Here is a 16,562-nt window from a genome sequence, read left to right on the forward strand (position 1 = left end):
AGTCCACAGTCCCACTCAGAAAATAGGCCAACACATTTCCTCTAGTTTTCGTTTTGTTGCTAATGTACTGGTAGAAGCCTTTTTTTGGTGTCCTTCACATTCACCACCATACTCAGCCCCCAGGTGGACTTTGACATTCCTTACCTCATCCCTGCGTATTTGGACAGTGTCTCCAGGGACAGGTCACCTGTCCCTGCTTCCACCTCTGGCCTGCTTCTTTTTTATACGCTTTAAATACTCTGAAATGCTGCACATCTTTGTACCTTAAGGAATAATAATAAGAATTAAAGGTATTCAGACAACTTTGCGGGGTGGTTGTCTTAGCCACTTGGGATGGGACATACTCTATCCAATTTTAATGACTTCAAAGACATGCATCCAATCTATGTTAGTCATCCCCTGAAATTAATCTTAAAGTGATGAAAAGTCTCCTGGAAGTGACCATTTCTCCTGGCTGAGTATGGAAACCCAGAATAGATATATACAGTTTAGACTACATGTCTAATTTTCAGATGACTAAAACAAATTCCATGCTTCAAACCACACTGTCCCATTCCGAGAAGCCAATAAAGATGATAAAACCCTTATGTGTACATTTGTGTTACTGTGCAATGACTAACAGGCATGCATGTCCAGGTGCTGGAGAACTCATCACCAGAGGTGGAAGTCCTTTTTTTCTGTGAACTTTTGCAACATAAGCCCTCAACCATGCAGCACTGCTGTATCAAAAATGGAGATGTATAGAGTTCTTTTTATTTTTTTTCTTCCTTATTTTCAAAAAGTAGCTTTACAAGGTGTTGTAACTTCAACTGCCCATTGGACAGAAGTGCCTTGTAATTAGTGCTGCTGACAAATACAAAACATTGAAGGCAGTAAGAACAGCAGGTGGGCTGTCAATGCATTACGTGGACTTAGACACTTATAATTTGTCAGCTGGAATAACTCTAGTCTTCAATTTGGCCAAAATCTGAAATTCTTGCAACATAAAAAGCTATTTAGCTTTTCATTTGCTCTTCATTTGTAAATCATATTTCTAGGTCAAGAAAAGCATTGCTAGAAATACATCTACACAAACGTACAAAATGATGTCGCAGGTAAAGCTGGTTTTACTCAGGCAACAGTTTACTCCGGTAACAGCCTACAGCAAATGTGTTACTGAAATCAGCAGAACTTGCTGACTCCTTCACACCTTTGAGAAACTGGCTCAAAGTGACTTCAGAAGGTGACTTGCAGAGTCAGATGCAGAGCTTGGAGTAAACTCCCAGTAGTTCAGTGTCAACTCTTCTGCTTCACCTCTAGTATGAATAAATCCACTGGCTGCTTGTATCAGCAGGCCAGGGAACTATTCCTCACAGGGCTGCAGAAGCAGCACTTAAATCTTTCAGGATTTAGCTACTTAACAGGCAGTGAGAGGCTGTCGAAAAGCCTCATCCCTGAACAGTGCATGGGACAGAGGAAGATGAGCTCAATACTTTGAGTCAATCCAATCTTCAATTGGTGAAAGTTCAGAAAACTGCTGCCCAGGAGATAAGGCATTTTTTTTATTGTTAAAAAACACTACCACAGTCACATTTCTTCCACTGATATCACATATTGGAATAACAAGTAGTTGATTAAAAAAAATCTATCCGTAATGATTAAATTGCAATGAAACTACAGTGATCACAACATTTAAGTTATTCAGAATTCAAACCTGCCCATCAGAGGTGAGGAGTCAGATGCTTTCAAAATCCTAGGGCTTAGTAAGAGTAGAAGTGATCTGCACAGAAAATTAAATATTTTCATTAACTTCTGGTTTTTGTTCTCTGAAGACCATTAACACTGTGTATTTGGACAGCATGGGCCGGTGCCCCCAGTTTCAAGCAACTCAAGAGCTTTCTCCAATAATCTCAAATTATCCAGCCGGCTCCCCCTTGGTTTGAACCCCAGGGGTAACAACAGCCTTAAGCACCTGCTGTTAACAGCTAGCACAAAATGGTGAAGTCTGAGATTGTTCCAGATCTTTCAGATGTGCAAGCCTGATAAAGGTCTTAACGGAGTAGGGCCAGTGCTCATGCTGAAGCCAGGCTCTGCTTCCAGGCAGCCTGGTGCAGTGCCCTACAGCCAGGCTGTACCCAGGCAGAGCTGGGAGCTCGGTTCAGCAGACCTAACCTTGCCGAGACCTTGCAGGAGTCATTCTGGACAGTGGAAAACAGCACGAGGTGCTGGGACCCAATTTAGGCTCTTAAATAACATGGCCAGTCCCCCTAGCCTTCTCTATCATGAGAAAAGAAGTGATGCTACTGTGGGCACTTCAGTGTGGGAGCCTTACTAAACACCTGAGGAGAAGCCTTTGTCCCTCCACTGACCTGGCACCTTGGTTTGGTGAGCTATGTTAAGATAGCATCCCTTTGAAGACCTTGAGCAGGTCTGAGGTGCAACCCATTTTCTCCCTCAAGTTCCAGAAGACATTCAGAAATTCATTTGGAAAGCTCTATTTTCCTATACTCAAGTAAGAAACCAAAGTAAGGTTGAACACCTTACCTTGCTACCCTCAACAATTCTGTAGGCTCTGTATTCCAGCTATTTTTCCAGTTCACGTGCTGTTATTCTGGGATCCAGCCTGGGGGGTTTGCTGCTCCCCAGGGACATTTTGGAAGGCAGTACAGCAAAACCTAGAGTTAGGGATCCATGCCCATCACTTGGCCCCTCAAAATTAAAGACTGCAAAGCTGAGCTCCTCCCGCCTCCTTTTTTAACTCTGGTTCTTTGGATCCCACCCAGTAAGCTCAGAACTTTCTGAAAGCTAAGCTGTGTTAAATATCCTCTAGCATGCAAAACTTAATTCAATGACAGTTGTTTTTGAAATTTCAGGCCATCCAGCCGGTTGGAAGCAAATCAGATATATACTATTGATTAAAACACATTAATCCTAACATCAGGGAACATCTTTTAGCAATCCCAGGGCAGCTACCCATCACTATATGCCTGTGCTGACAGCAGTTCAGGGAGGCAGCTTAGTAGGTCAGACAGATCGTGTGCAGTGATGTATGTTCCACGGAATAAAGCAGCCAGGAGGTAGGCAGACATGAGTTTTTATGCAAAAGGGAGGGATAAAAGGGAAGGCAGCTAAAAGAAGAAAGATAAAACCGTACATCCTATTTTACACCGTTCTGCTCGCTGCTTTTCACTTCTTCCTGCTTTTGCATTTCACGCCATGCAAACTACAACCCATTAGATTTCATCAGATTTCTAATGAATTACTGCTGGGATCCAAATTCTCAGCAATACCCATCAGACAGGGTTGCTGAAGTTCACCTCCACAGTCCTGGCACTCATTTCATGCCGGCATTACCCATAGCGTAACTTAAATCTGCTCTAAATTAAGCTGGCTGGAGGAGTTTGGGAAAAAAAATAATTCCCTACAGTAGACAAAACCAAAATAATACTGCTGGCCAAGCCACCCACATACCCTTTTTTCAAAGAAAATGTTTTCACTGATGTCTTCTCTGAAGTGACCGAGCAACTGTTTATTTAAGTTTCCCAACCGTGTTTCCCTTGGGAGCATCACTGCATCCTCCCTTGTACACAGCCACCTCTTGCACTAGGACGTAGTTCTCCCTGTGCAACGATAATGGTTTTCCTTGTGATTGCAAAGGCTGTGGCAAACACCCACTGGGGTTGCCATAAGCAGGCAGAAAAAGACAGCAGAAAAGGCAGCAGCTTCAACACCAGCACCGAGCACGATGCAGGCCAGCGGTCACGCCGGGGCACAGGTGGCCCTGGACCGCTGAGTGTGCAAGCTGGGGTCACTTCCTTACACACTGGAGCAGCTACATGTCCTTATGTCTGGATCTGCAAATGAAGAATGGGAAAGTTTTCCATTCTTGAGGTTTTTATTTCAATGAATTTGCATATCTGCATTATGACAGTCTGAAAGAGCAGAGGTCGCGTCCTTTTGTAAGTCTTAAAACAAAGCCAAGTTACAATCCTCTGCCTGACATTTTTTAACTTTTGAAAACCCAGGGATATCAGCAGGTGTCTTCCTTATGCTTCTGCAGTTTCCCTTAGATTGGCAGCTCTTTTATCCTGCATTACAGGTCACTATAGCAATCATTCTCGTCTCTTGGGTATTTCTTCCTATAGAGGTTAATTAAAAAGAACAAAGGGCCTGATACTCTACCACCTCCTGCTTTGCATAGTCATTTGCAGAGCCAAGATCCACTCAGGGCCTGCCCAGGGATTCACAGCTCTTCAGTCACCATCCCAGCACGGACTGCCAGGCGGTAATAATAAGGAACAGAATGGGGAAGATGACTCCTGAAGCAGCACTTAAATATTTCAGGATCGCTGTAGTTACCTGAGTGACGCCAAGGCACTGGCAGGCAGCCTGGTCGCTGAAACAACGCAGAGGAAGAGGGCACATGAGCTCAGCAGTGAATTTCAGCTTTGGGGATTATTAACTGTTGGAAATTCATTTCACTGATGAAGAGGGCCATGGTCTTAAACTGTTTCTTCGCAACGCTGAGATCTGCCTCTCATAAATCTGCTGTTAAATTTACTGGGTGGAGCAAGAAAGCACTGCCCACTCAGAAGCCCTCTCACATTTTATACCAGTACTAGCAAGCCATGCAAGTGTAAATGGCCATACAGTTGAGTGGCAATAGAGAACCAAAATAAAACCCATTTCACCTCTCAAATTAATTCGGCTTTGCTTGCGTGATTTCTCTGTCATTCTTCCAGTTCTCCAGTCATCCATAGACTTTCAGGTTAAACAAGACATGAATTTTAAATACAAGAAGCACACAGAAAAAAGACTACCAGAAATTCTTTAGATATTCATTAAAGAAGGAAAATAAAGAGGGCATAGGCCTGGGCTTGAGAACATTTTTTCCACAGATTGCTTTTGCTGGACAACTGGTTTTTCAACTAAATCAAATATTTCCCCAATCAAAAGCTGGAAAGTCAAAATATTTTGCTTTGAAAATGCTTCCTGTTATCTCAAGCATACTGTAGTTCAATTGGCTCATACCCTCACTTTTCCGAGTTCACTGTGATACACTGTTAGTTCTCAGCTTCAGTGCTCTGATGAAGAAATCATCCTGGAAGTTATAGACTGGCCAGGGAATCTGCTTTAGAGAAGGCAAAGGAAGAGGATGCGCCCAGGATACAGCACCCAAGGTATTCTTACACTGCTTTCAAATAGAGATGAGAAAATAACACTAAAACCACAAACGTGTAAGATACACGTTCCCTTTCTCTTATGGATTGCTCTTTCCTCCAGAGCCTTGGAAGCACTGATTTCCCCAGTAGGGCTCTTTAGGGAGCTGCAATCAGTAATGGCACATTTTTCCATGTAAATGTGCAAAGGATGGACAGTGCTTGCTGAGGGGACACAGTTCTGCTCTCAGCATTTTAACACTGGCTGGTCACTTTATGTCCACTATAAAGCTCAGGGAATCTCTCACAGGGGTAACGTGAGGCTTGGTTAGTTTTATAAACTGCTGTGTGGCCACTACTGCCTGCGTGCCACAGACACTGAACATAAAATAGCTCATCCTTGACTGAAAGGTGAGGTAGAAGCATAAAATATGACTGCTACAAGAGGAACAGACATTAATAAAAGGAATCTTATAATCACACCTCCAATACTGCGCACTTATTCTTCATTTCTCTGGGTCACAATCTATATCTCTTAGTCCTGCTGAACCGCAAATGCCAGCACGCTGGGAGTCACGAGTTACTGGGAAGGCTAAAGCCCACTGTGAGTGTAGCAAGAGCTAGTCTTCTGAAAAGAGAGTATTATGGACAGACTGCTTTGCCATAATGAAATTGTACCTTATTTCCTTTGAGAGCAACAGGCATTCTAGGGTGGAGTAGAGGCCTGATCCCCATTGAATATAATCAGAGTTCAGCAGAATATGGTACCAAGAGTGCTCTCTGAAACCAGATCAAAGAACAAATGGAAAATAAAACGGAATCACTAATATCACTTCATCCTTTATTATTTAAAAACTTCTGGCACCTGAAAGAAAATAGACAAAACTGGCCACGTTGCCACACTTACTCTTTCAGGGGAAATACGGAAGCACGGTTCCTGGATAAAATTACTGTTTGTGAAGTCTGATATATTTGAAAGCTCTTTGTAACAATTCATTGCATAATTCAAATGGCCGCTACACGACAAACATCTAACATATTTATGCTGGCAGCACTGCCAGTGCATTTTTGTCATAAGAAGCTTGGAGGTCTGCTACAAACAATCTCCAAAGAGTAACTCTAATTAGCGGCTAAAGTTGGCATATTTCCTGCTATCTGAAATTAGATCAGAGAGTGAGGCTGAGATGAAAAAGCCCTATTAACTCCCTAGGCTTCCAGTTCCTGTTTATTGGTGGAAATTAATGTTTTGAACTTTATCAGCTACTATCTAAAGAAGTCTGGAGTCAGTAGTAATAGAGCAATTTGTGAAAGACGTTACTGACAACTGCTTCTGCTGAAGTACCATGGGCACTCGAAATAAATATCCCCAGGAAAGCTTTATTTAATGGTTACATGCAGCTCAACGATGGTCAAGAAAGATGGCTGAGTGGCCAGCACATTCTCCTGGTGATTATAAGAGGGGGACATTCCTTGCTCCTAGGCACAACCACATCATTTCTGCACGACCTAGAAAATGTCACTCTTTGGGGAGGGTGGAAGCAGGGGAGATTCATGAAAGGTTGGCTATAGTTAATCAAATATTTGTTTTTCTTACAGCTTGCGGAATCAGAGAGGATGCTCCAGACAAAGGACCCCATTTTTTGGTGTTCAGTGACTACCAGCTAGCCTTTGAGTAGACCCCATTTGTCTTCAAGCTTGTCATTTGTAAAACAGAAATAGCATTGCTCTGCCTCTTGGGAATGTTAGATGGATACTTTCCTCTGCTTCCTAGAGACGTCAACCTCCCCACACACAGGCACATCACCAAATTCCATCAGAAGCAACCACCATAGCCTTGTCCACACAGGTCTCCAACTTCCCTAGGACCTTCAGTGGCGAGACCAGGTTTTACATCTCAGAATGACTTCCACACAACTTCAGCAGCTCTGAGGTTTGCATTCTGTCGGTTCCTCCCCCTTTTTTTTTTTTTTTTAGTTCTGCACAACTTGCAAAACATTAAAATGCATAAGCTCCTTTAAAACATCAGGACTGGGAAGGGACAAGTAGAAAGACAAGGGGAAAGGCAGTAGAAAGGAAGGCACAAGAAATCATCCTTTTGGGAAATATATTTGAACTTCATTTCTTACAATTTTTAAACAAGCAAGAGATTTGTCAAGTTTTATTTTGCTCAGGCAAACACATGGGAAAGGAGGCAATTTTTACATCCTGGGGCTAAGCACAGAAAAACAATATAATTCTAGAGTTAGCATGTAGACGAAGCAGGAAACATGTTATTAGGTCAGGCTACTCTTGTTTAGACAAAGCCATAGAGAATTCAGGCTATCTTTTCGTTCTGGTAATCAGCCTGAGCAGACAAATCAATGTCTTCAACTATTGAAAGCTACAGAAAAAAAATAGTAAAGTCAGGCCTCATGTTTCCAAAGAAAGCTTTGGCTTTAAAGCAATCCATCATCCCATCAGGCAACGTGGAAACTTTCTGCAGAATTCATCTACCACAACAGGAAGATTTATAATTTAATCAAATCTGCAGTAGAAACTGAATCTTCGCAGACAGAATACAAGTGTATCTTCACCATTTCCTCCACGCCACAAAATCTACCACAAAGACCCTTGCATTCAGGATTTGAGATCACTCTTCCCCACCTTCTGCTTCTGGGATGGGTGGTTTTTAAAACTGTCTCTCCAATTTTTCTCCTTAGGAGTACAGACAGTATCTGCATATAAAGACTTCATGGGAATCAGAGAGAATCTACCTCCTTAGGCCTGTCTTCACAGCAAAGTCACAGAATCACAGTCAACACATTAACCAAACTGATGCCTCAGGAATGGATCCCACCCAGACAAACAATCCTTTTCTAAAGCCTAACAACATTTTAAAGCCAGGGTGGAGGCACCAAAGCAGCCAGGGACTAATACTCAAGAGAGTGTAATTAATTCTGCAAGCAACCCAACTCCCTATGGGAGCGAACACAGGCAACAGCCCTCTGCATACTACCATAGTTTCAGCATCATCCCAAAGTTCCTTCATGCCCACGAAATTTAGGCAAGTTCTCTGTACCTTCCAGCCTAACACAGCAGGGAACGCAGCAGGGGCACCTCTGAAGTCCTAGGGCTGGATACAGACGTATGCAGGGCGGACAAGGCAACCAGGATGAGCTTCTAGGGCAGCTGTCTGCAGAAGCAGACTCATTCCTGTCCCCATAATATTAGATGACAAAAAGCAAAGCTGATTTACATCCCCAGCAGAGCAACGAGTGAGTCAAATGAGGCTCCAGGATCTAATTACTGCAAGAGGTTTATTTGCAGACTGTAGCAGTTTGGGGGAATGTATTTGTACAGTTACTGTGAATTTCATGCAGCTCTGTGAATGTTATCTATAACTTTATTTTTTAAGGATTTTTTTTTTTAAAAAAAGGAAGAAAATTTTGGAAATTAGATCATCTGTTTGGTAGGAAGACCTGGACACAGGCAGGGATGTCCAGAAACATGAGACTGAACAATCAAGAAGGCCTCACCTGGACTACTGAAGGAAGCTACGGGCCTTCAGCCAACAGAGTCTTTTTGGCTTCGGATAATCTCTGCAAAAACATGCTAAGGGTGAGGGCTTAAATATTCAGGCTGAGATAATATCAGCTAAAACAGCAGTGTCCTACTCTTGACCAGTGATAGAGATTGTTTAACAAAGGGGAATTCTTCAACAAAAAAAAGGAGCCCATTTTCTGCCAGGGGGCAACGTGGGGGGATTCAGTCTTTCCTGGGGGTTTGAACTGAACACAGGGACAAGACCCGACTGAGTCAAATTGAGTTCAGAAAGCTGATGTTTAATATAGATCTGTCATATTTTACATGCTGTGCGTGGGTGTTTCTTTTGCTAAGGCTGTTTCCTTAGCGTACCGTCCTGTTGTCCCCAAAGGGTGTGACTAGATGAAACCTGCCAGCGGACTGTGGACAGTTTGGGAGGCCCACGGAACAACCTCTGGAGTTGAACAGGAGGCCTGCAGGGTTCAATGCCATGGGGACACGTAACAAAGACACTTAGAACTTGTAAAAAAAGATATTTGTCTGTGCAGACCCAGGGAAATTAATGTATGTGGGATAACGTACTTCCAACTAATCGCAAGAGTCTGGAGAACATTAAAAGAAAAGGATAAGACCTGGTTTTAACACAGATATCATATGTTTTTGCTAAAGGACATGTTACTATTGTAACTGCAGTTTTCCAGCTGCAGTTAATAACCTCTGGCTTTGGCTCCAGTTGGGAGAACACAAAGCAGCTCTTTGTGACTCTCCCACCCTAGGAATGGCTCCGCTTTGGTCTGCTCACCACCATGTGCAAGAGCCCCAAGGGAACCTTCAGATTACTGGACATTCTTGTTATTTGACCTCTTAGGTTTGGCAGAGAGGACGTGGCATCTTGAAGAAGCCAGCCCACTGTTTGCAGAATCAGGACCAGGGCAAATGAAACGCCCCAGACTGAGCTCTCCAAACCATGAAGGCTATTCCACGCTACTCCTTTGGTGACCCTCTCCTGGCGTCCTTGAGCAGAGACAAGAGCGTGTCAACACCTATAGCACAGTGAAAGAGCAAGTTCAGAACAGGTTGTGTGCATTGCACGCTCCATGTCCTGTCCATATGTGCACAGCCTGTGCGAGCATGCCTGCAGATGAGCAAACACACACTCAAGCACCTGCTCTCTTGGGTGTGCTCCAGTCATTCTTGCACCAAACCATATCAGTGAAGATAGCCTTGAGACCTTCAAGCTGCCCTGAAAAAAACTGTATAAACCACAGTGAGCATCAGCAATTCCTAGACTTCTCAGTGACAAAACTGCTGACTTCTCTAACTTAAAATGCACAGTACCAGCCAACCACAAAGTGAGCAAGTGCCAAAGAGCCCCTTTAACAGTCAGAATTTCCCTGTTCCCACTACAGTAGCAAGGAAAGGCTTTCTATTATGACATTAACCTAAATAAAGCATTAATTCTGCTTTACAAAGGGCTCTTCCTCATCTGCTCTATAGAGGAACATTGTGTGTAGTGATGTTGGGTTAAGTGTATGTGGCTTGGCTTTGATTGCTTGTTTTAATGGATACACTCTTATTTGTTAGAGAAGGCAACAAGGAATTGTGTATGGAGCAGGAGAGGCTGAGACTCATGGTGATCCTGAATGAATTTTAATTGTTCCCAGTCTTTGGCAGCTGCATCAAATAGTCCACAGAATCACAGAATCACAGAATTTTCTAGGTTGGAAGAGACCTCAAGGTCATTGAGTCCAACCTCTGACCTAACGCTAACAGTCCCCACTAAACCATTTCCCTAAGCTCTACATCTAAACGTCTTTTAAAGACCTCCAGGGATGGTGACTCCACCACTTCCCTGGGCAGCCTGTTCCAGTGCCTCACAACCCTTTCAGTGAAGAAGTTCTTCCTAACATCTAACCTAAAACTCCCCTGGCTCAACTTTAGCCCATTCCCCCTCGTCCTGTCACCAGGCACGTGGGAGAACAGGCCAACCCCCACCTCGCTACAGCCTCCCTTGAGGTACCTATAAAGAGCGATAAGGTCGCCCCTGAGCCTCCTCTTCTCCAGTCCTGAACATTACTCTTTTCCTCAGTTTACCTGAGAAAAGATGGCATAGGTCAGGATCTTGAGTTATCATGGAACATACAGAGCAAAACTTTAAAGGACAGTAAGAGCACAAATTGAGAAAAAATAACAACAACAAAAAACACAGTAGGACAGCTTTTAAGTCTAGTAGGTACCACCATGTCACCATCTTAAGCCATATTCAGTGTTATTTCAATTCAATGTGAAGGCTGCTTTATGCATGCAGGCTGTTATCTACACCTTTCTGTTTCTCCTAGTGCCGAAGACAAAGCACTGTGTATGTATTAACACACTTGGTCATCCTTCACTGATCCCTAAAGTAATTACAGAGCTCCCTTGTAGTGCTGTGCTGGCACATTATTCTGTACAATATAAAAAAAAAAAAAAAAAAAAAAAAAAAAAAAAAAAACCACTAAGCCTAAGTTATTATAGACTGTGCTGAATGAGAAATTGGAATACTTGAGACAAATTGAAGGAATAGTATGTTAGGATCACAGAAGAAATTTGATATTATTTCCTAAGACACTCAAGACTTAGGAAATAGGATGCAAGGGGAAGAAGGGAGAGATGAGTCCAAAACTATGAGAATTTATGGATGCTATGAATGAGAAATTACACACATTTTGTTATGTAAAGCTGTCCATTTTCTTCTGCACAAACAGATGTTCACTGGTCAGGTTCTGGAGGGCACTGAGGAGTTGTTAGAGACTTAGGTAAATGGTGTGGTGGAACTAGAAACCTGATATCACCGGCACCAATGTTGGTACAAAAAGAAGCCCCATGACCACCATCTCAGCATTCATCCTAGACCTTTCCCTATGGCACCTGGTACATGAGGCTTTGCATAATCACAGTCTGATATAAGAAAAACAACTGCGTGTTTTTTTTTTAATAATCAAAAATGAAAACAGTATTGTCTTTTCATAAAACCATTTTCTCCATGTTTCATTGTAAGTGCTACAGATGAACAGAAATAAGATAAATCATCTCCTGTTGGTCTCTTACAAAAGGTGTATGAGAAACCTCTCTACTTGTAAGGCAGGTAAAAGTTCTGAGATTATTTTCTTCTGTAACATATATGTTCAAGAAAAGGCATTGCCTAGAGTTTTCCATTCATGTGTACTAAATATTTTGACTGTTCTCAAGCTTAATTGCAAACCCAAGGTCAAGATCAATGCACTTGAATTCCACAGAGCAACACAAGCGGAAATTATGAACTGTACCTCATTGTAACTGCTGGAGGTCAGGTCTGAATGAGGCATTTGCATTTGACAGGAGGTGTTTTCTCTAGCTCTGACTTAAGAAAACTTTGTTACAGCAGAATTTTGCTTGTTATTTTCATGAGGGAATAATCATATTAACCTTAACATTAGTACCACTTTATATCACTCATTCCTTATTATGGTCTTCACATTCCTGGAGGATGTGAAAATTGTTTCTCCATAGCAATTTGCAGTAACTGTTACATTTAATGGGTTTTCAGTATAAAATGCCATATATTCAGTATAAGATGCCATACACCAGCATGGCCCAGCACAAATGAAGTGCAAGGAAAAACACTGATGTTTTTCCTATGGTTTGATACCATTGAGCCTAGAGCAACGGACATATTTATGGCTACCCTCCCTGGTCATTTCTCTACCTTTATTTATGCATCTCATAAGAAAACACAAGAGTAAACTTTTCAATGTTAATGTAAAGCTTGGGGAATGCAGTTAACTGACTGGTTTGGTTAGATGCTGGAGCAACTCCATCAGTTGCTTTACCTCTCTGCTAAAGCAGCTCTGAAAAAATGGCCCTTTAGCTATCTACATACAATTGTTGATGCTCAGTAAAAACAAACAAAAACAACCCACAAAGATAAGCTAAAACTTACCTAGGATAACCTGAGGAATTCTCTCCAATTGACTGATCTCCTTGAAAGGTAAATTCTATATGTTAATCTCATCCTAAAACAGCAGCATGGCCTTCTAGGTGCGCTGCTCCAATGACTAACAGAGCAAATAGGTTGAGGTCATCTCAGAGTCACTAAGAACTAGAAGTGGCTCATCACTACACCTGAGAGAAACAAAATGGGTGAAGATGATGCTAATTAATCTTTGCTGCCCCCTAAAAGCCCTAATCTCAGCTCTAATCACTTGTCTCTGAGTTTAGGGATCCACTGCTGCAGCTGAAGATCCTTTCTCTCTGGCAGGGCAAGTGCTAGAAGAGTTAACAGTAAGTGCTATTAGTGGCTCTAATCGACTGTATGGATCCTTCTGTAGGGAGAATCCCTGTTTTTACTGGATTGCTTACTTCTGTTTCAGCTCTGTACCACAAATGTCACATAAGGTAGACAGAAAAGGGCTCACGGGCTGGACTGAGTCCTTGAAACTGCCAAACTCCTTGCTACACAGCGCAACATCTATACTTTTCCTGGCTCATATCTGGCACAAATCTGGAATTGGCTTAAAAGCACAGCTGATGTAGCCAGACCAGAACTCTGGATCACACTCCCAGACTGGCATGTTGGCTCAGCGTTTTGACAGCAGTGGAAAAAAAACATGATTACTTTTGTCACTTAAAGAAATGCAGATGGCTCTGTATATACCTGGAGTACTACTACTATCAAGTACTATCTTATAGCCATTTATCTAATAGTTGCACGCTAACATAACCCACAGTACTCAACAACAATTTATTCTAGAAACAATCACAAGTCACATTTGTGCCCTAGCAACTTCTTCTCAAGGCCTCCACAACCAACTCAGCTAAACAAAAGCCAATTTCAGTGCAGTGAGCAAATAGAGGGCTCATTCAGCCTTCCTCAATACTGGAAGCAGAGCAGGATTTTACCAGCAGAAATATGAAGGGATGGGACAAGCATCGGGCTGCCCTGCAATGGGAAAATAAGTGCCTTGGGGAGTGATGCTGGCTGTTTCTACCGTAAAGAAAGATTACTGATTGTCTTAGATGGGGCCACTCCTCTGTCAGAGGTTGCTGCCTCCTTCCCTCTGGCTTCATTTTCCAAAGCCCTAATATGTGAATCAAAGAAGTGGGGCATAGCAGGTTTTCAACCAGCCCCGAGCAGCCTGATGCCTTAGGCAGCCAGAGCCAGCCTAGGAGACATGCTTGTCACAGGAGGCCTGGCCTACCAGTCAAATAAGTAGACTCCGTCTGTCTTCTGAGGTAAATATATTGATTTCAAGGGATAAGACAACTTTTTTCTGGTACATGTTGAGTGAAACAGTACAAAACAGTTTTTTTTTTTGTTTTTTTTTTTTTCTTCTTCTTAATTAACTATGGATGTACTTGAATCCACATGTCAACTCTACCACATTTACAAAGTTTTTAGCTGTGGTGGGTTGACCTCAGCCAGCAGCCAAGAACTTACATAGCCATTAGCTCAACCCACCCTGCTCTTTGGGACAGGGGAGAAAATAGAAGGAGCAAAGGCAGAAAGCTCATGGGTCAAGATAAAGACAGTTTAATAGGTGAAGGAAAAACAGGCAATGCAAAGGCAATCCCTCACCACCTCCCACAAGCAGACTGATGCCCAACCAGTCTCCAGGCAATGGCCACATTGGAAGAAAATGCCCTCACATTGGTTGGACCAGATGATCTTGTAGGTCTTTTCCAACCCTAAATATTCTGTGATTCTTCCTCTATCCATTTTTTTTTAATTGCTGAACATGATGCTACACATTATGGGATATCCTTTTGGCCGGTTTGGGCCAGTTGTCCTGCGTCCCTTCCCAGCTTCCTGCCCACCCTCAGCCCACTCAACAGTGTAGTGGGAAAAGGAGAAAACCTTGACTCCATGAGAACACTGTGCAGCAACAAACAAAACACCGGTGTGTCATCAACTCTCTTTTAGCCACAAATCCTAAACACAGCACAGTATGAGTTCCTCTGAAAAAAGTCACTTCCCCCCAGCCAGACTCAGTACATCAACATAGGCAAAAAATATTCCCCACCATTCCTCTTAACTTTTGGCTTGAATGTTGTCTATCACAGTGACAAATGTTGTGCTCCACCCAAACAGGCAGTTTGGGAATGACATTATCACGTGACTCATCAGACTATCGGTGCAGCATGCTGAAGTGCTAATCCATTATTTCTTGATTGCATTAAGAAATCATTGCTTTATTTAAGAAATATGAGCTTTATGGTTACCAAAGAAAGTCTGAACGTGGGATTGGGAAGGAGTATGCTGCACACAACTGATTCAGACAACCTGAAGCTGTACCCTCAGGAAAAAGTCACTCTTTCTAACTGAGACACAATCAAGGCCTGCTGTAGTAGTGCTCACTAATGTTATTTGTATAGAGGTCTGTGTAAGGGGTATCTAGAATGCAGTATGTCTGGTTTGGCATCCAGCCCTCTGTGTTACACGTCTTTTGGGACAAAATTGTTGTCACCTACAAGTTAGTGCAGACACTTCATAGCTCCTATGATCAGCTGCACATAGAAATCTGCCCCATAGAAATCTGTCTTCAGTGCTTTATACTTACCATTGTTTATTAAACAACTGATCTGAAACACTAATACAATAAGTGCTAAAATAACGTAGCTGTGGTTGTGGGATTACAGCTCTTCAGAACAGAAATCCAGGACTCCTAAAGGGAAAGGTGGTGCTTCATAAAATGCTGGTGGTTCTAGTTAACCAAATGAAGAAGAAAAAAAAAGTTCTTAAATAATGGGATCCCATTTCCTTAGGCAGGATAATTACAAAGTGCAGACAAGGAACTCTTCTGCACATTGCCATGTAGTGCAAGATCACAGCCAAAGGTGGAGGGTGAAGAAATACAAAGCTTTCACAAAGAGGGGTAAAATTCCTTTGTGATGCATATCTTACAGGCATCAGAGGACTGAGAAGCTGAGAACAGACACCATAAAACTGAACTTGACAGGCAAACCACTGCTCGATGATAAACCAAGGACTTTTTGATAGGAAGGATCTGACAGTAAAAATGACCTTTCTGTTCTAGCACAGCCAGCTGAGGCAACACAAAGGCATCATTAAAGCTGCCCAGAAGGAAAATACTGAGATCCCTCCTATCTAGCTTGGTGAGAGCTCAGGTATTCAGCTTTGTAATCTCAGTTCTGTTACTGGTTTACAGAGTAATCCTGGCAAAATCATCTCAGAGCAAAACACAAGTGACAAAGCCCGTCCCAAGTTATCATGGGGGATTTTGTGGTCTGCAAAACCCTTAAGTGCTTCATGGCAATCTTCAACAGCCTCTTCATGGTAGCTAGCAACTTGTGCCCTCTTCTGAAGAGCGGGATGGAAGGAGGATATCAGCATGGTTACCCTTGACACAACATTTTATAATGTAGTCCATTGCTGTGCTCAATTCTAGGGTAAGATTCACTGAAGGACATGGGGACTGAGGTATACAGAATTGTTTGGACAACATTGCAATATTTTCTGTGTATGACATGGAAAAAGCATCCTAAGGGAAGAGCTAGTACCATAAATCCTGGTTGGATTCACTGAACACAACCTCTAACACGCTGAAAAATTACAAGAACAGTTGTTTTTCTAGAAGTGATGATGACATTGATGGGAGAAGGGGGAGGCTGCTTTGCTGTTCTGCCTAGGGGCTTGTGAATGCGTTCTTTTCATCTACCCCCACCAGCAATGCAGATATTTTCATCAGGCGCCAAGACTGCCGAGAGGTAACAGAGAAAAATTTTGCTCACCATGTATACAATCTTGCAAATAGGGCATCAGTTCCCTCAATCTTAAACTTAACAGGTATTATAAAGGTTAAGAAAAACATTTTAGGTTGAAAGAAAGTATCAAAGCATTCTCTAGTGCTTTATTCAAAGATAAAG

General features: G+C 42.5%; 1 protein-coding gene across 12 annotated transcripts in view; it reads right to left on the reverse strand.

Annotated features, from left to right (window-relative positions):
• The window catches only part of LOC311434116 (uncharacterized protein), a 354,696-nt gene that overhangs the window by 237,794 nt on the left and 100,340 nt on the right, over window positions 1-16,562 (reverse strand). Inside the window, exon 1 of one of the 12 annotated variants that reach the window (XR_014691279.1) lies at window positions 12,619-12,752. The exons of the other annotated variants lie outside the window; for them this stretch is intronic. The gene's annotated coding sequence lies outside the window, so the exon portion shown is untranslated. Of the gene's footprint in view, window positions 1-12,618; window positions 12,753-16,562 lie in introns of those variants that run through there. 12 annotated transcript variants of the gene reach the window in all.

The sequence above is a fragment of the Aythya ferina genome (assembly GCF_964211825.1).
Source record: "Aythya ferina genome assembly, chromosome: 1".
Taxonomy (NCBI): Eukaryota; Metazoa; Chordata; class Aves; order Anseriformes; family Anatidae; genus Aythya; species Aythya ferina.